This window comes from Oryx dammah, unplaced genomic scaffold, assembly GCF_014754425.2.
Source record: "Oryx dammah isolate SB20612 unplaced genomic scaffold, SCBI_Odam_1.1 HiC_scaffold_18, whole genome shotgun sequence".
NCBI lineage: Eukaryota > Metazoa > Chordata > Mammalia > Artiodactyla > Bovidae > Oryx > Oryx dammah.
Window position 1 is genome coordinate 112,707,596 of NW_024070202.1, and position 19,437 is coordinate 112,727,032.

At 42.6% G+C, this 19,437-nt stretch overlaps 1 protein-coding gene and 1 pseudogene across 1 annotated transcript in view; both read left to right on the plus strand.

Annotated features, from left to right (window-relative positions):
• Positions 1 to 19,437, plus strand: part of LOC120877906 (GTPase IMAP family member 1-like) — a 597,608-nt gene that overhangs the window by 139,697 nt on the left and 438,474 nt on the right. The gene's annotated exons all lie outside the window — the stretch shown is intronic.
• LOC120877598 overlaps positions 18,004 to 19,437 on the plus strand; it is a 2,359-nt pseudogene continuing 925 nt past the window's right edge.

Below are 19,437 nucleotides of genomic sequence, written 5' to 3' on the forward strand. Positions count from 1 at the left end.
GAGCACCAAAGAATTGATGCTTTTGAACTGTGGTGTTAGAGAAGACTCTTGAGAGTCTCTTGGACTGCAAGGAGATCCAACCAGTCCATTCTGAAGGAGATCAGCCTTGGGTGTTCTTTGGAAAGAATGATGCTAAAGCTGAAACTCCAGTACTTTGGCCACCTCATGTGAAGAGTTGACTCATTGGAAAAGACTCTGATGCTTGGAGGGATTGGGGGCAGGAGGAAAAGGGGACAACAGAGCATGATATGGCTGGATGGCATCACCGACTCGATGGACGTGAGTCTGAGTGAACTCTGGGAGATGGTGATGGACAGGGAGGCCTGGTGTGCTGCGATTCATGGGGTCGCAGAGTTGGACACGACTGAGAGACTGAACTGAACTGAACTGAGACACAAAATAGCTAACCATATCATGTGATTTGCCCCAGGGTAAACTTTACTGAAAGCTTTGATGGGGTGGGCAGTAGGAGAGTTACTGCAGAAACATGAGCAGTTTTGGCTTGAGTTCTAGACAAACTTGTCCTCTGAGTCCTTTGGCCAGAAAGGGATTATTGAGCCAGCCTCTCCCTTTACTTTTCCTTCATTGTTGGAGCCAATGCAGGCTGAACACAATCACCTATTGGAACCAGGTGGGTGACATGAAGAGGTAGAGTTTGAAATGGACGGTAAAGCACAGGCAGGATTCCGTCAGAAATGTGGGGTGGGATGAAGGGTCCTAGAAGGGAAAGCATGAGGTGGGTTGGGAAAGGCACTGAAATCTTCTGCCACTGGAATGGCTGACTGTGGAGGGGATTCACTGGAAATGAGGCTGGAGAAGCAGGCTGAGGAGAGACTGTGCTCTGGGATGCAGGTGCTCAAAGGATCAGGCAAACGATCATGGAATGTTTAATTATATTAGATGATGTTTGAGTGTAATCACATTACTTTGAGAAGCCTCAGGTTTGAGGGCAAGAACATAAAGAGCCAGCGGGCAACATCCCAATCTCCCCATACTTAGACATATCAGGATAAGCCAAACTATGTGGTTTTCTGAGAGCAGAAGCTCTTGAGATCAGTTTGGGAAATATGTCTTTTTTCCAGTTTTCTTTCTGTTTGTCTCCCAGGCCAGCAATCCTAACATAGGTTCTAAGTCAGTGAGCAAACTTTTTTTTTGTGTGTGTGTGTGTAATAAAGTTTTATTAAAGTATAAAGGAGATAGAGAAAGCTTCTGACATAGGCATCAGAAGAGGGCAGAGAGTACCCGCTTGTTAGCGTTGGCAATGAGTTTATATACTCTCCAATGAATCCAAAGAATGTCTGGAGGTTGTACAGACCTCACCAGACCTACTCCCATAATCTACATTTTAAGATAACAGAATTAGCCAGAAGATTTAATCCAGAGACTGTCCTCAGGCAGAATGCATTATTGTTAAATAATCCTTAGGAATGTAGAGAAGGAAATAAAGTTTTTCCTTTCTTCCTCCTTGAGAATTCCAGACCCTTCTCTCCTTGGGGACCCCTAGACTTATTGTCAACCTGCCTAGGAAATGACTCTCTCATGCCTCCCTTTTCTTTTAGGAGAATTATGTTGCCTAGGGAAAGGGGGCGTCATTCTCGTTCCATAACTGCTTCCGAGCTGAGAAGGGGCATTGTTCCCTAAATTGGAGAGGCAACATATTCTCCTAATCCTCATATTGAGGATATCTGATCCAGGGGCCCCAAATAGTAGTTGGAGGAAGGTGCAGCAGTAGCAGGAGTTTGAGCAACCATTTGTAACTTAAAAGCTTTCATGCAGCTAGAAACAAATCCAGTTACACAGTTACAGATGTAAGGCAACATAGTCAAAATTAAAAGTCACATTATGTCCAAAGTTAAAGTGCAAATTGTTGCACCAGTCCATTTTAGGGTTGGTAGATGTCATCAGATGAAGAAGAGGCATCGCATGTGATTGTTGTCGAAGGTATCCACAGACTTGGAGAAAGTCCTTTCCTTGAAGTGGAGATGTCCACCATGGGAAGCCTTCCACTGATGAAGAGAATCTTTATAACCTCCTTAGCCTGTTCACTACGACAGAGAGAAGCCTCAGTCCATCCAGTAAAAGTATCTACCCAAACTTGTGAGCAAGAATATTCATTAGCTTTTGGAACATGAGTAAAATAAATTTCCCAGTCCTCTCCAGGATACATCCAGATGGGGAAGAGATTTTGCTTCCAAAACCTGTTCAGCAGTCACCACAGCATAACCTGCTTTACGCTTTCCATCCCGAACAAAAGAACTGGCATCTCTAAATATTTCCATGTCAGGATTCTCTAATGGGGTATCCATTAGATCTTCCTGAGCTGCATAAAGTTAGGAATTGAGAACAAACATGATCAGGTGTTTCACTTTCCTTCTCAGGAAGGAAAGTGGCAGGATTTAAATTTCCACAAACTTTAAGCTTAGTTACTTGTCCTTTTAACAACAATGACTGTTATTTAAGAAGCCTACTGTCTGTCATCCAAATATTAACCTTAGAATTTAAGATTCCACTCACATCATGAAAAGTCAGTACAGTAAGGTTTCATCCATTAATTATTTTTAAAGCTTCAGGTGCTAAAAAAGCCACTGCCCCAATTACTCTTAGGCAGTGGGGCCACCCACGTGAAATTATATCTAATTCTCTGCTTAGATAAGAAATAGGTTGCTGGCGAGGCCCTCGGGGTTGTGTCAAAGCTCCCAAGGCCACCCTTTCCTTTCAGTGACAAACAAATTAAATTCTGACCCTGTGGGCAAGCTCAGACAGAGCAGGAGCTTGCAGGAGAGCAGTCTGAAGAACCTTTTAGCCTTTTGAGTTTCTGGTGGCCAAACCAGTTTGTCAGTTTGGGCCTGCTGAGTTTCAGCTATATAAAGGTTTGGCAAGTTCCTGTGATTCCCCAAAATCCTCTCAATTGTCTTAAAGTCATAGGTAGGGGATGATTTAGTATAGGCTTAATTTTCTCAGGGCCTATGTCCCTAGTCCCTTCTGATATGATTACGCCCAGATATCTAACTGATTGTTGACAAAGCTGAGCCTTTTCTCTTGATGCCTTGTAACCACAGCCTGCCAGAAAGTTTAAGAAATCTTCTGAGGCTCGCGAACAAGCTTCCTCTGTCTCAGCACAGAGCAAAATATCATCTACATATTGTAACACCACCGCTTCAGAGCTATTAAAGTTTTGGAGATCCCGTGACAAACTTTGTCCAAATAAGTGAGGACTGACACGAAATCCCTGGGGCAAAACTGTCCAGGTTAATTGAGAAGCTGGCTGCGTAGGGTCTTCAAAGGCAAATAGAAATTGACTTTCCTCTGCCAAAGGCACTGAATAGAAGGCATCTTTTAAATCAATTACTGAGAAATATTTGGCTTGTTCAGGAATTTCAGACAATAGAGTATAAGGATTAGGCACCACGGGGTGTAAAGGAACTGCAGCCTCATTTATTATACGTAAATCTTGAACTAGTCAACATTTACCATTTGATTTCTTTATACCCAAAATAGGAGTGTTGCAAGGACTGTTAAGGGAATTAATAGTCCCTGTTCCTTTAAATTTTCGATGATGGGTTTTAACCCTTCCTTAACCTCAGGCTTCAGAGGATACTGCTTCTTATGTGGAAATAAGTGTGGGTCTTTGAGCTTGACAACTACAGGAATAGCATTTTGTGCTCGACCCACAGATTTTCCATCAGCCCATACTCTAGGATTTACATTTTGTTCAACTAGAGGAAGAGAAAGGGAGGGCTCCATATTCATAAAAACAGAGGCATGGACCTTGCTCAGTATATCCCTCCCCAAAAGGGGTGAGGGAGATTCTAGCACAATCAGAAATTCGTGTGAAAATAGCACAGAATCCCAGTTGCAAGATAAAGAAAAACTGAAATACCTTTTGGCTCATCCAGACAGTCCCATTACAGAAGCGGATCGCGAAGAATGTGGGACAGGGGCTTCAGTAAGCACAGAGTAAGTTGCCCCAGTATCTAAAAGGAAATCGACGGATTGGCCCCCCACAATTATTAATACCTGGGGTTCCTCAGGTGTAATTAGGAAGGGAGCTTGTGTGGGGACCCCCGGACACCTTCAGTCCTGATTGTCTTGAGAGTCTGACCCCGGAGACCTACACCTCTGAGGGCAGTCTCTCTTCCAGTGTGGTCCTTTGCAGACCAGACATGCAGCCGGGGGGCGGCTTAGATGCCTGAGGGCAATCCCGCTTGAGGTAGCCCTCCTTTCCACAGGAATAGCAAGCCCATCCCTTTTCACCTGGGTCCCTCTGGGCATTTTTCTCCAGCTGTTTAAGAGCGTTTTTCATAGCCATTGCGAAGGCTTCCGCCTTTTCCTTTGTCTTTCTTTGCCTTTCTTTCTTTTCCTCATATTCTCTACCATAATAGACAGTCTGAGCCAGTTGTAACAGAGTATCTAAAGACTGATTTTGTCCATACGCCCATTTTTGTAGCTTATGGCAGATATCTAGAGCCAACTGAATGAGAAATCTATCTTTTAAGATCACTTTTCCTTCTTCACTTTTAGGATCAATCTCAGTGAATCTCTCTAGGAATTTGCCAGGCGCTTCCTTCTCCTCCCGTTCTATGTCTGCCAATTTGCTATAGTTTAAAGGCTTAGAACGCACCTGCCTGAGTCCTTCAAGAATACATCTGACAAAATGACTCTGATCCCATCTTCCTTTAGCTGTGTTGTAGTCCCAGTCTGGTTCTATAGTTGGGACCGCCTGATTCCCAGTGGGGAGGGCCGCTATCTTGTCTTCCCTCTCCCCTACTGATTCATTACCAAGTCATTCATCTCCATAAGCAACTGCTTTTCCCAAAATTCGAGTCTTTGAGTCAGGAGTCAGCATTTGTCCCAAGATATACATCACATCCTTCCAAGTAAGGTCATAAAGCAGAGTAACACCTTCAAAAGCTCTAATATATCTTTCTGGGTCCTCTAAATAGTCTTCTAGATCCTCCTTGATTCTTTGTATTTCTTGATAAGAAAAAGGCTTATTAACTCTCATAGACTGATTATTTCTCCCGGTGGGTGTTTCATGAAGAGGCAACAGTTTGTGTGGCTGTTCCTCAGTCTCTCCGGCTGCTCTGCACATATGATCCCAGGGATAGACTGGAGAAACCTGTTTTTCTTTTTACTTTTCTCTTTGTCTCCTGTCCTCCATCTCATCTCTTATTTCGATGGTCTGAGTTTCTACTGAAACCAGAGTAGTCTAAGGTCGTACTGAGACAGGAGTTGTTTGGACTTCCAAGTGTGCAGTTTGAATCTCAGTTTGGATTTCCACTGAGACAAAGGCAACCCTTTTAAGGGGCGGGGGGGGGGGGGGCGGGTTCTCTGGTTTTCAGTTTGCTCAGCTTGGAGCCCCGGGTACAGGGGCAAAGTGGGAGGACAGAAGGGACCTGAAGTTTCACGCCCAAATCTATACCCTTAGGACATGTCTGGCATATTTTGCAGAGAGAAAAAGGGCAACACATATGCTACTTCTTCTCACTTCCCTTGTTCCTTACAGAAGCGATCTAATTGTAAAACAGTATTATACTTAAGAGACCTTCCAACTGGCCACCATTCACCATCCTCCAATGGATACCGTGGCCATGCAGTATCACACAGGAAGACCACGTGTGTCTTCTTTAAGCCCTGGGGATCAAATCTATCCCAGTTTTTCAGGATACAGTTCAAAGGAGTGAGGCTGGAATTGTTAGCTCCCATCTTGTCTTGAAGGATCCTGGTCGAGCCCCCAAGATGAAAGGTTGTTGTTGAATCACGACGCCAGGATTCTTGGCCCCCGGAGGAGAAGAATTCAATCCGGAGCAAAGACGAGGCTTGATCGGTCAGAGCTTTTGTGTAATAAAGTTTCATTAAAGTATAAAGGAGATAGAGAAAGCTTCTGACATAGGCATCAGAAGGGGGCAGAAAGAGTACCCCAAACTTTCTTCTTCTCATGGTTTTCCATAGCACCCCAACCCATCTAGCTGCTCAATCTCCTGGTGAAACTTATTTCTACAGCTTATGTCACTGATATAGAACCACTTGGAAAAACTAATATCTACAAGAGAGTTCCAGAAAAAACATCTATTTCTGCTTTATTGACTATGCCAAAGCCTTTGACTGTGTGAATCACAATAAACTGTGGAAAATTCTGAAAGAGATGAGAATACCAGACCACCTGACCTGCCTCCTGATAAATCTGTATGCAGGTCAGGAAGCAGCAGTTAGAACTGGACATGGAACAACAGACTGGTTCCAAATAGGAAAAGGAGTATGTCAAGGCTGTATATTGTCACCCTGCTTATTTAACTTATATGCAGGGTACATCATGAGAAAAGCTGGACTGGAAGAAACACAAGCTGGAATCGAGATTGCCGGGAGAAATATCAATAACCTCAGATATGCAGATGACACCACCCTTATGGCAGAAAGTGAAGAGGAACTAAAAAGCCTCTTGATGACAGTGAAAGAGGAGAGCGAAAAAGTTGGCCTAAAGCTCAACATTCAGAAAACGAAGGTCATGGCATCTGGTCTCATCACTTCATGGGAAATAGATGGGGAAACAGTGGAAACAGCATCAGACTTTCTTTTGAGGGGCTCCAAAATCACTGCAGATGGTGACTGCAGCCATGAAATTAAAAGACGCTTACTCCTTGGAAGAAAAGTTATGACCAACCTAGATAGCATATTCACAAGCAGAGACATTACTTTGCCAACTAAGGTCCGTCAAGACTATGGTTTTTCCTGTGGTCATGTATGGATGTGAGAATTGGACTGTGAAGAAGGCTGAGCACTGAAGAATTGATGCTTTTGAACTGTGGTGTTGGAAAAGACTCTTGAGAGTCCCTTGGACTATAAGGAGATCCAACCAGTCCATTCTAAAGGAGATCAGCCCTGGGATTTCTTTGGAAGGAATGATGCTAAAGCTGAAATTCCAATACTTTGGCCACCTCATGAGAAGAGTTGACTCATTGGAAAAGACTCTGATGCTGGGAGGGTTTGGGGGCAGAAGAAGGGGACGACCGAAGATGAGATGGCTGGATGGCATCACGGACTCGATGGACATGAGTCTGAGCGAACTCCGGAAGATGGTGATGGACAGGGAGGCCTGGTATACTGCAGTTCATGGGGTCTCAAAGAGTCGGACATGACTGAGCGACTGAACTGAATTGAAACCTTACAACAAACTGTGGAAAATTCGTAAAGAGATGGGGATACCAGACCCCCTGACCTGTCTCCTGAGAAATCTGTATGCAGGTCAAGAAGCAACAGTTACAACTGGCATGGAACAACAGACTGATTCCAAATCCAGAAAGGAGTACATCAAGGCTGTATATTGTCACCTTGCTTCTTTAACTTATATGCAGAATACATCATGAGAAATGCTGGGCTGGATGAAGCACAAGCTGGAATCAAGATTTCCAGGAGAAATATCAATAACCTCAGATACGCAGAATATACCACATTTATGGCAGAAATTAAAGAAGAAATGAAAAGTCTCTTGATGAAAGTGAAAGAGGAGAGTGAAAAAGTAGCCTTAAAGCTCAGCATTCAGAAAACTAAGATCATGGCATCCAGTCCCATCATTTCATGGCAAATAAATGGGGAAAAAATGGAAGCAGTGAGAGACTTTATTTTAGGGGGCTGCAAAGATCACAGCAGATGGTGACTGCAGCCATGAAATTAAGGATGCTTCCTCCTTGGAAGAAAAGCTATGAACAAACTAGACAGCACATAACAAAGCAGAGACATTACTTTGTCAACAAAGGTCCATCTAGTGAAAGCTATGGTTTTTCCAGTAGTCATGTATGGATGTGAGAGTTGGACTATAAAGAAAGCTGAGCACCAAATTAATGCTTTTGAATTGAGGTGTTGGAGAAGACTCTTGAGAGTCCCTTGGACTGTAAGGAGATCCAACCAGTCTATCCTAAAGGAAATCAGTCCTGAATATTCATTGGAAGGACTGATGCTGAAGCTGAAACTCCAATCCTTTGGCCACCTGATGTGAAGGACTGACTCATTGGAAAAGACCTTGATGCAGGGAAAGATTGTAGACAGGAGGAAAAGGGGACGACAAAGGATGGCATCACTGATGTGATGAACTTGAGTTGGAGTAAGCTGCAGGAGTTGGTGATGAATAAGGAGGCCTGGCACGCTGCAGCCCATGGGGTTGCAAAGAGTCCAACACGACTGAGCGATTGAACTGAACCAAAAGCTTACTCATTGGCATGGAATGTTATCATTTCCCCTCTTTCTTTGCATTTGGAGATCCTATGAAGACAAAGTCGAGCTCACCAGGGGTTCTCACAGCATCATCCCAACTCAGATAAGTCTCCTCCAATGTCTTCCCTAAATTCCAATGCTCAGGGGAGAGGAGGAACTATGAGTGGGGTCACCAGCTCTTTGGACTTGGCCAGACATATTGTAGGCAGTTACACCTATTTGATGAATGAATGAATGAATGAACAAATAGTGTCTGGGACTCTTTCAGTTAATTATGGGAAGACAGAAGGTGGCAAGAGATGAAGGAAATGCCTATGGTAAGAACACATCTCACAATGCATGTTTGCCCCCAGGTGTGAGCTCTGAGTAGTAGGGGAAAGGGCTCACTCAAGACTGAACAGAGAGAAGCCTAGAGGTGACAATGCTGGGGTGAAGCAGCAAGACGCCTGGGGCTAGCACTTCACCTGGATCTGTACCCCCGCCCTGCTGTGAGATATTAAGTTCTTTGACTAACCTGCAGGTCTGTTCCCAAAGTAAAATGAATAAACAGAAGGGGACGTAGAGGGTATCAGATAGTGTATTAGAGGGAGCATGATTTACCAGGGAGAAGGCATTAGGGAACACGGATGGAGGTTATTAGACAGCAGGTTTAAAGAGAGGAGAGGAAGAGGGAAATGGGGAGGGAGGGAAGGGAGATGGTCTCCTCTTATTTCTCTGACAGCCTATGAGGACAGTACTATAGTATTGATCTCACTTCTGCAGAAGAGATTTAACACTTAGATTAAACAGGTTCCCAGGATTACAGAGCTGACAGGGGGTGCAGCTGTGATCCCAAACAGGGGTGTGGTACTCCAGGCAGCCCTCACGGCTGCCCCGATGGCCTCCCAACTTTCTTTGGTGAAAGAGTATCTGGAGGAAAAGGCAGAGGCCCCTTAAGTTGTCAAATAGGGACCAGTTCTGGATGACAGAGGTTTATTGGTTAATATTTTATGATGAAAACTACCTGATGAGGTATGAAGGATAATTATCACTAACAGCCTTTTATTTGAAGAGGAAAATAATCTACTGAGAGCCTCAGTTTAGTTCAGTCGCTCAGTTGTGTCCGACTCTTTGAGACCTCATAAATCGCAGCACGCCAGGCCTCCCTGTCCATCACCAACCCCCAGAGTTCACTCAGACTCATGTCCATCGAGTCCGTGATGCCATCCAGTCATCTCATCCTCAGTCGTCCCCTTTTCCTCCTGCCCCAATCCCTCCTAGCATCAGAGTTTTTTCCAATGAGCCAACTCTTCACATGAGGTGGACAAAGTACTGGAGTTTCAGCTTTAGCATCATTCCTTCCAAAGAAATCCCATGGCTGATCTCCCTTAGAATGGACTATTGGATCTCCTTGCAGTCCAAGGGACTCTCAAGAGTCTTCTCCAACACCACAGTTCAAAAGCATCAATTCTTCAGCGCAGTCCAACTCTCACGTCCATACATGATTACTGGAAAAACCATAGCCTTGACTAGACGGACCTTAGTCGGCAAAGTAATGTCTCTGCTTGTGAATATGCTATCTAGGTTGGTCATAACTTTTCTTCCAAGGAGTAAGCGTCTTTTAATTTCATGGCTGCAGTCACCATCTGCAGTGATTTGGGAGCCCCTCAAAAGAAAGTCTGACGCTGTTTCCACTGTTTCCCCATCGATTTCCCATGAAGTGATGGGACCGGATGCCATGATATTCCTTTTCTGAATGTTGAGCTTTAGGCCAACTTTTTCACTCTCCTCTTTCACTTTCATCAAGAGGCTTTTTAGTTCCTCTTCACTTTCTGCCATAAGGGTGGTGTCATCTGCATATCTGAGGTTCTTGATATTTCTCCCAGCAATCTTGATTCCAGCTTGTGTTTCTTCCAGTCCAACATTTCTCAAGATGTACTCTGCATAGAAATTAAATAAGCAGGGTGACAATATACAGCCTTGACGTACTTCTTTTCCTATTTGGAACCAGTCTGTTGTTCCATGCCCAGTTCTAACTGCTGCTTCCTGACCTGCAAACAGGTTTCTCATGAAGCAGGTCAGGTGGTCTGGTATTCCCATCTCTTTCAGAATTTTCCACAATTTATTGTGATCCACACAGTCAAAGGCTTTGGCATAGTCAATAAAGCAGAAATAGATGTGTTTCTGGAACCCTCTTGCCTTTTCGATGATCCAGCAGATGTTGGCAATTTGATCTCTGGTTCCTCTGCCTTTTCTAAAACCAGCTTGAACATCATGGAGTTCACGGTTCATGTACTGCTGATGCCTGGCTTGGAGAATTTTGAGCATTACTTTGCTAGCATGTGAGATGAGTGCATTTGTGCGGTAGTCTGAGCATTCTTTGGCATTGCCTTTCTTTGGGATTGAAATGAAAACTGACCTTTTCCAGTCCTGTGGCCACTGCTGAGTTTTCCAAATTTGCTGGCATATTGAATGCAGCACTTTCACAGCATCATCTTTCAGGATTTGAAATAGCTCAACTGGAATTCCATCACCTCCACTAGCTTTGTTCATAGTGATGCTTTCTAAGGCCCACTTGACTTCACATTCCAAGATGTCTGGCTCTAGGTGAGTGATCACACCATCGTGATTATCCGGGTCATGAAGATCTTTTTTGTACAGTTCTTCTGTTTTATCTTGCACCTCTTCTTAATATCTTCTGCTTCTGTTAGGTCCAGACCATTTCTGTCCTTTATTGAGCCCATCTTTTCACGAAATGTTCCCTTGGTATCTCTAATTTTCTTGAAGAGATCTCTAGTCTTTCCCATTCTGTTGTTTTCCTCTATTTCTTTGCATTGATCGCTGAAGAAGGCTTTCTTATCTCTTCTTGCTCTTCTTTGGAACTCTGCATTCAGATGCTTATATCTTTCCTTTTCTCCTTTGTTTTTTGCCTCTCTTCTTTTCACAGCTATTTGCAGTGACTCTCTAAGGGCAAAAGTTGGCAAATCAAAACTGCAACCTATATTTTATTTACCTATAGGAAGTTTCCTTGAGGAGTTGTTGTTGTCTAGTTGCTCAGTCGTGTCTGACTCTTTGCAATGCTATGGACTGTAGCCCACCAGGCTCCTCTGTCCATGGAATTTCCCAGTCAAGAATGCAGGAGTGGGTTGCCATTTCCTCCTCCAGGGGCTCTTCCCAGCCCAGGAATCAAATCCACATCTCCTGCATTGGCAGGCAGATTCTTTACCACTGAGTCACCAGACACAAGATCAAAATATAATAACTTCTCAAAAACTATCTATTTAAGTGTATATGTAAATTCATACCAACTAGGTATGTCTTCTCTCACCTTTTGTCTTCTCTTTATGATCATTCTTTGATTGTGTGTTGCTGAAGTTTCTTTCATATTTTCATGCCCTGCTGCCTGGATCAACTGTTATTTTACCCAAAGAGGTTCATCTTTGGCTTACTTCTGAGAGTTGTTTTTGGCCATGATCAGATTTTTGAGCAGATTTCAAACAGTGCATACCCTCTTACATAGTCTTGTACCATATTCAGTATTGTACAGTATTCAGTATTTATGCACAATATTCATCTGCCTGGCTGGACAGAAGCCACTACTCATTCCAGTGAATATCATGTGGATTGAATTCCCTAGAAGAGGAATACCTGCAAATCCGTGGGGAATCCAGAGCTAGACTATGATCTAAAACTCACTTTTTAAAAAAGTTTTTTTGAATTTATTTTTTTTAATTTTATTGGAATATAGTTGCTTTACAATGTTGTGTTGTTGGTTTCTGCTGTGCAGCAAAGTGAATCACTTGTATGTATGTTGTAGCCATGCGTTCCAGGAAACAAACTCACTCAGAAGGATGATGCAGATAGTGCAGTGTAGTTTATTACACCGGCGGGCCCAAGGCAGAGTCTCCCCTTAGCCAAGGACCCTGACCAGTTTTGTGAGAAGTTTATATACCCTAAGTGTATAAAGTTCCCTGAAACTAGTCTGAACAAAGGAAAAAGAAAGATACAATCAAAGTTAACCCGTGATCATATGCCTTAAGCCTAGGTAGTTAACAGTGGACAGTTATCAATAGGCCTGTGATCATACCCCAATAAGCATAATAGAAAGTATGATTCTATTGGGTAACACAGATAATTAGGGTATTCTTTTAGGTGACAGAGAGTCCTGGGGCTCTTCCTTCTGGGGGTGTGGTTTTCGAGTTGGTATGTCATTTCCATAGATACTGGGCATATAGCTCAAAGTCCACAGGCCAGCCCAAGATGGAGTCCCACCCTCAAGAGAGACCCTGTTCTGTTTCCTCCTTCATGTATACATACACCCCATCTCTAATAGATTTCCTTCCTATTTAGGTCACCACAGAGCATTGAGTAGAGTCCCTGTGCTATACTGTAGATTCTCATTAGTTGTCTATTTCATACATAGTAGTGTGTATATTTCAATCCCAATTTCCCAATTCATCCTACTCCCCCATCCACCCTTGGTATCCATAAGTTTGTTCTCTACATCTGTGTCCCTATTTCTGCTTTGCTAATAAATTCATCTGCATGACTTTTTTAGATTCCATATATTGATATTATACAGTATTTGTTTTTCTGACTTACTTCACTCTATGTGACAGTCTCTAGGTCTATCCATGTCTCTGCAAATGGCACTATTTCATTTCTTTCTATGGCTGAGTAACATCCCATTGTATATATGTACCATATCTTCTTTATCCATTCCTTTGCTGATGAACATGTAGATTGCTTCCCTGTCCTGCTTATTGTAAACAGTGCTGCAATGAACATTGGGTTGTATGTATCTTTTAGAATCATGGCTTTGTCCAAATCAGGCACAGGGGTAGGATTTCTGGGTCATATGATAGCTCTATTTTTAGTTTTGCGAGGTACCTCCATACTCTTCTCCATAGTGACTGTGCCAGTTTACATTCCCACCAACAGTGTAGGAAGGTTCCCTTTTCTCCACACCCTCTTCAACACTTATTGTTTCCAGACTTCTTTTTTATGATGGCCATTCTGATCAGTGTGAGCTGATACCTCATTGTGGTTTTGATTTGCATTTCCTGAATAATTAGTGGTGCTGAACATGCTTCTTGTGTTGCTGGTCATCTATATGTTTTCTTTGCAGAAATGTCTGTGTAGGTCTTCTACCAATTTTCTTTGATTGAGTTACTTGATTTATTGATATACAGTTGCATGAGCTGTTTGTATATCTTGGAGTTTAATCTTTTGTTAGTTGCTTCATTTGAAAATATTTTCTTCCATTCTGAGGGTAGCCCTTTCATTTCATTTATGGATTCCTTTTCTATGCAAAAGCTTTTGCATTTAATTAGGTCCCATTTGTTTATTTTGTTTTTATTTTCATTACTCTAAGAGGTGTGTCAAAAAAGATCTTGTTGCGATTTATGTCAGAGTGTTCTGCCTATGTTTTCCTCTAAGAGTTTTATACTTCTGGGCCTTACATTTAGGTCTTTGATCCGTTTTTACTTTATTGTTGTGTAAGACATTAGGTCATTATTATTATTATTATTATTATTATTTTCTGCCCTGGGAGCCTTAATATGATAGTGACAATGATGTCTTTTCTATACAAGTGAATAAGTATTTGCTTATTCCAGCAATCAAATATTTTGAGATTTTTTCTTCTAAATTTGTCTTTTGCCTCTTTTAAATATCTTCCCAAATGATGTAGTATTTTGTTTTTATTATTTTGGGTCATAATTATTTTTATACCTTTACATTCAGTCTCATTCTTGGCCCAATTTTTGTTTATTTTGTATTTCCTTTCATACTTTATCCCATGAAGTTTAGGCACTCCTTTTTACTTCAAAAATAGAGATAAATCGTGTATATCCCTTGACTTACGTCTGAAAACATCTAAGATCTGTTCTTCCATGTGCTGGTGAAATTGCTCAAGGATACACCGAAGAGAATGGCGTATCACGCCTCAGAAATCACACATGCACACCTCCTAAGAACAGACACCCTAACCCCAAGAGACAAAAGGCAAAGAACAGTGGCTCTCTGGCTCCCAGCTCTGTGGAGTTTCTGGAAAGGAGGAGGGCTCGACCCTAACCTGTTCCATACCTGGCTTTGCCGGCTACGGATTTCTGGTGGGGCCTTGAACCGGTTCCATGCTTCTGGGGTCTTCTGACAGTGAAACCGTGAGCTGGTGGAGAGCATTATGGACAACAGTAGGTTCCCAGTGGGAACCAAGCAGATTTGGGAACCACTCACTTCGTGTTTCCACCCATCGCTTTCCACAGCCCTGCAGTCTTTTATGTCTAGTTCCCTACTTCTCAGCTCTTTTGATTTTCATTAAGCTTCACAGCAATTCATAAAGCTTCACTAATATTCTCAGATACTGGGAAAGACTGAAGGCAAAAGGAGATGGGGCAGCAGGAGATGAAATGGTTAAACAGCATCTCGGACTCATTGATCACAAATTGAACAAACTTCGGGAGATAGTGGAGGACTGGAAAGCCTGGCATGTTGCAGTCCACGGGGTCCCAAAGAACCGGACAGGACTGAGTGACTGAACAACAATTTGACAGATGAGAAAACTGAACCTCACAACTAGGTAGAGTGATCATCTTAAGTTTTACCTTCGTAACTTCACCCATACCACTCCTGCCCCGTCCCTGAGAAGCACCACCTCCCAAAGAAGCCTGCTGCATGAATCCATTCCTAGGGCTCCACATGAAGAGAACCTGCCGGGGTCCAGCCCCGGTGGATGCAGGGAATTCGAAGTGGGGACGGCATTGGTGTGAGAAAAACTTATTTGTTTATTAATATAAGATTAGATTAAGAAACAATAGTGTAGTAGGAAAATTAAGTGGAGAAAGAGGGCTGAATAACTTGGATTACGTGGAAGACCAATAAAATTCCAGACAAGGAACTTGCACCATCTATGTTGGGCCACCGGCACTCGCTTGAATATCTAAGGGTGCCTCGCCTTAGGCTCCCTTTCACGCGGGTCTTAACAGCCAGGGCAAATAAGTAGACTTGGCGAGCCTCAGCGCCCCAGATGGGAATTCAGCCTGAAATTAAAGTAAAGAGGAAAAGGAGGGAGAGGGAGAAAAAGAGAGAGAGACACGGGGGAAACCAGTCCAGTGACTGGCTCCAGCCCCTATTGACTAGAAAGGCCTTTTATACTTTTTTTTGATTGTACATAGAGATCAATGGGTAATACAAAATTATGCAGTGTTAGCAGCCCAGACTCTTATCAAAACCAGGCTTTTTTCTCTGCATACCTAATTGTATACACAAGTCTTAGGTGATTTACATCATCTTCTGGCCAAAAAGGGCCAATTAACATTTTACAGCCTTTTTTCTGATAAGGGTTTGTCAACCAGAAGAGTTACTTGTGTTGATCTTCCCAAGGTCTGGTGCCACTCTCAGAAAGCACTAAATAAAATTACATTCTTACATAGCAAGGACACAAGAGGAGTGCAGTGATATATAACAAAGAGAAGTAATTAACTCAAAAGTCTAGTGTTGCTAACATCAGAACTACTATATATCTTTTTCCATATCCCATTTACATTGATTAACATCCTCCCAGGTGCCTAAAAGATAAAGAATATGGAGGCCTGGCAGCAATCATTGAGTCAACAGTGAAAACCCATCACCAATATGATTTTTAACTCTTTAGAAAAGGTTCTGTATCTTTAAGATGCTTTAAGCTTTGTGCCTCTTGCAGTTGGGGGGCTGTAAGCAATTCACAAGCTGTAAGAGGTCCAGGGAACCTGTTAGGCAAGCTAGAGAGCTATCAGAGGGGGTTTAACTGAAACATCCCTTTCAAATGCAGAAGATTAAAGCCCTGATTTGACTTTTTCCAGAGAATATCAGATGAGTAGAAAAGCAGAGTACAAAAGCCAGCAGATTTTTTATTTTGATTTGGCAACATCTAGTCAGGTGGAAGCTGGATTTTCCAGAGAGATTGTCACGTTGGTCATAGCACTACTGTTGGTAGTAACAAAGATGCATTTGGAACACCAAATGTTTGTTAAGAAAGAACTGGATAAAATGTTACATAAATAATGTCACTTCTGTAAAAGATTAAAATAAAAGGTATTGTATCTTAACTATAGATAGATGTGTATGTACAAGTGTAAATACACAAATGAGGTAGACACATAACTTCTCAGAATATTGTTTGCCTGTAAGGGAGAGGGAGAATGAGACTTGGGGTTGAGGTAGTCAAAAAATAAATAAATGAAACTATATGTGTAAAGTTTTAACTTTTTTAATCAAACTGAACAGCAGTAATAAAAATGCCAAAAGACTCAGATTTGTTCATTGCACATCATGGAACTTGTTTCATTCAGTTCAGTTCAGTTCAGTTCAGTGGCTCAGTCATGTCTGACGATTTGCATCCCCATGAATTGCAGCACACCAGGCCTCCCTGTCCATCATCAACTCCCAGAGTTCACCCAAACTCACGTCCATCTAGTCAGTGATGCCATCCAGCCATCTCTTACTCTGTCGTCCCCTTCTCCTCCTCCCTCCCAGCATCAATCCCTCCCAGCATCAGAGTCTTTTCCAATGAGTCAACTCTTTGCATGAGGTGGCCAAAGTACTGTAGTTTCAGCTTTAGCATCATTCCTTCCAAAGGACACCCAGGACTGATCTCTTTTAGAATGGACTGGTGGGATCTCCTTGCAGTCCAAGGGACTCTCAAGAGTCTTCTCCAACACCATAGTTCAAAAGCATCAATTTTTCAGTGCTCAGCCTTCTTCATAATCCAACTCTTACATCCATACATGACCACAGGAAAAACCATAGCCTTGACTAGACGGACCTTAGTCGGCAAAGTAATGTCTCTGCTTTTGAATATGCTATCTAGGTTGATGATAACTTTTCTTCCAAGGAGTAAGTGTCTTTTAATTTCATGGCTCCAATCACCTCAGTGTATTTATTTCTCTCCTTAAAATGTTTGTTTCATAACTACATAATCTTTAAAACTGAATAAATAAAATATAGGCTCAGTGGTGGTGGTTTATTTGCTAAGTTTTGCCCAACTCTTGTGACCTCATTGACTGTAGCCTGCCAGACGCCTCTGCCCATGGGATTCTCCAGGCAAGAATACTGGAGTGGGTAACCATTCCCTTCTCCAGGGGATCTTCAAAACCCAGGAATTGAACCCAGTTCTCCTGCATTGCAATCCCATTCTTTACTGATTGAGCTATGAAGGAAGCCCATAGGCTCAGAGTTCATCTTAATTATAATTGCAGATTACATGCTTGCCTTTTCCAATGCATGCTTACCTTTTCTAGCACCAAGAATGGTGCAATAGTATGCCTCATCTGAATGAAACATTTATCTCCATGCTTTTACCAATTTCTGCTTATGTCTACTGGGATTTTTCTTAAGTTGTTATTGGGAGACCCACAAGGAAAAACATTTGATTTAAAACAGAGCAGGAAATTACTTTCTCCTGGATTTGTCCCAAATGTTGCTGCTGTCCCTCAGTCAGGGCACCAGTTTCTCTTCCCCTAGCTGCTCAGAGGGAAGGAGGTGGTGACCGTGTTTTGGCCTCTTCCCCTTCTCTCTCTCATGTCTATCCTCAAAGGAGCCCTGGACCCCAATTCCACACTCCCACTGGAAGTTACAATGTACTTTCCTCTTTGCCACTGGGATGTCCATCTGATACAAAGAGTTTCTGGGACAGGAAATGCCCAGTAGGTCAAACAAACCACTGTCATTCACATCAAGGCAACTTTTATTCTCTAGTCTAGCAAGCTTGCTTTGATTCCAATAATAATAATAAGTAAAAGTCTTGCTTCTTAATCCATAGAAGGCTTTCTTTATTTCATGCCTTTTCAGTTTGAAGAGAGATAATCAACTGATGCATATTCAAACATTTCTGGCTTTCCTGTAGAATGAGGAAGAAAAGCAAGAGTTCACTGTGTTAACATAACTTAGCATCACCTGGCTTGCTTAAAGTTATATATGGATATTTAAAAATGAAATATGTTAGAAAATTATCAATGGAAATGGCTCATCTAAGGATAATTGCTCTCAGCTGTCTGAATTGGAGGTGTTCTCAGGTCTTATCAACTCCTATAAGGACACTTGCTTTTATTCCTTCCCTCTTTTTATTCTTGAAGTGAATGGAAGGACTGCAGAGGAGCAGATATGGAACCATGACTGAAGGTAAGAAACCCTCCAAATTCTCAAGAGCTCTGGACACCAGGAGACAGTTACTGTCATCCCTCCTCCACTCTGTGACCTCAAACACTGAGACAGAGAGAAACCCAGCTACTTTAAACTGCAGGAGAAAAAGGCAGCTATCACGTTCTTTCTCTTCCCTACTGTCATCACACCCTACACACCCAAGCATGACATCCTGACCCCTGTGGTGACGTATGGGACATGTGGAAACAAAACTTCAAGTCAGAAGTCAGTGGATTTGGAACCAGATTGTGGAAATGATATCTTTCCCTGCCTGTGCTCAGCTGAAAGGAGGAAAAGTTCCCCATAGAGATTTAGTAATCCTGTTTTTTAAAAAAAATTTTTTTCAGAATACTTAAGTAAGGGAAGAACCAACACAGAGTAAAAGGAACAAAATAACAGATTTTAGAAGCCTAGAATGAACCTAATTCACTTGGGTTCATAAGAACTCCAGAAGTCCTTGGATTCTCACTCTTCATCTCTTGAAACTTTTAGCTCTTGGCACAGCATCACCCTTGCCAACTCTTGTTGTTGTTTGTTGTTGTTTAGTCACTATGTCATGTCCAACTCTGCAACCCCATGGACAGCAGCCCACCGGGCTCCTCTGTCCATCGGCTTTTCCAGGCGAGTATATTACAGCAGCTTGCCATGTCCTCCTCCAGGGAACCTTCCCAACCCAGGGATCAAACCTGTGTTCCATGTCTCCGGCATTGGCAGGCGGGTTCTTTCCCGCTAGCATCAACTGGGAAGCCCATCATCAAATATACTCCAAGATAAAATAAAAACTTTAAAAAAGAATCACAAACTTAGTAAAACCCAGAAAATTCTTTTTTTTTTTTTTTTTTCTTTACAGGTGAGATAGAACATCAGAGCTTTGAACCCTCCTCCCCGTTGAGGATGATTTTGGTAGGCAAAATCGGCAGCGGGAAAAGTGCCACCGGGAACAGCATCCTCTACCAGCCCATGTCTGAGTCCAAGCTGGGGGCCCAGGCAGTGACCAGAAAGTGTCAGAGGGCAACAGGCATGCGGAATGGGAGGACCATCCTGGTGGTGGACACGCCCCCCATCTTTGAG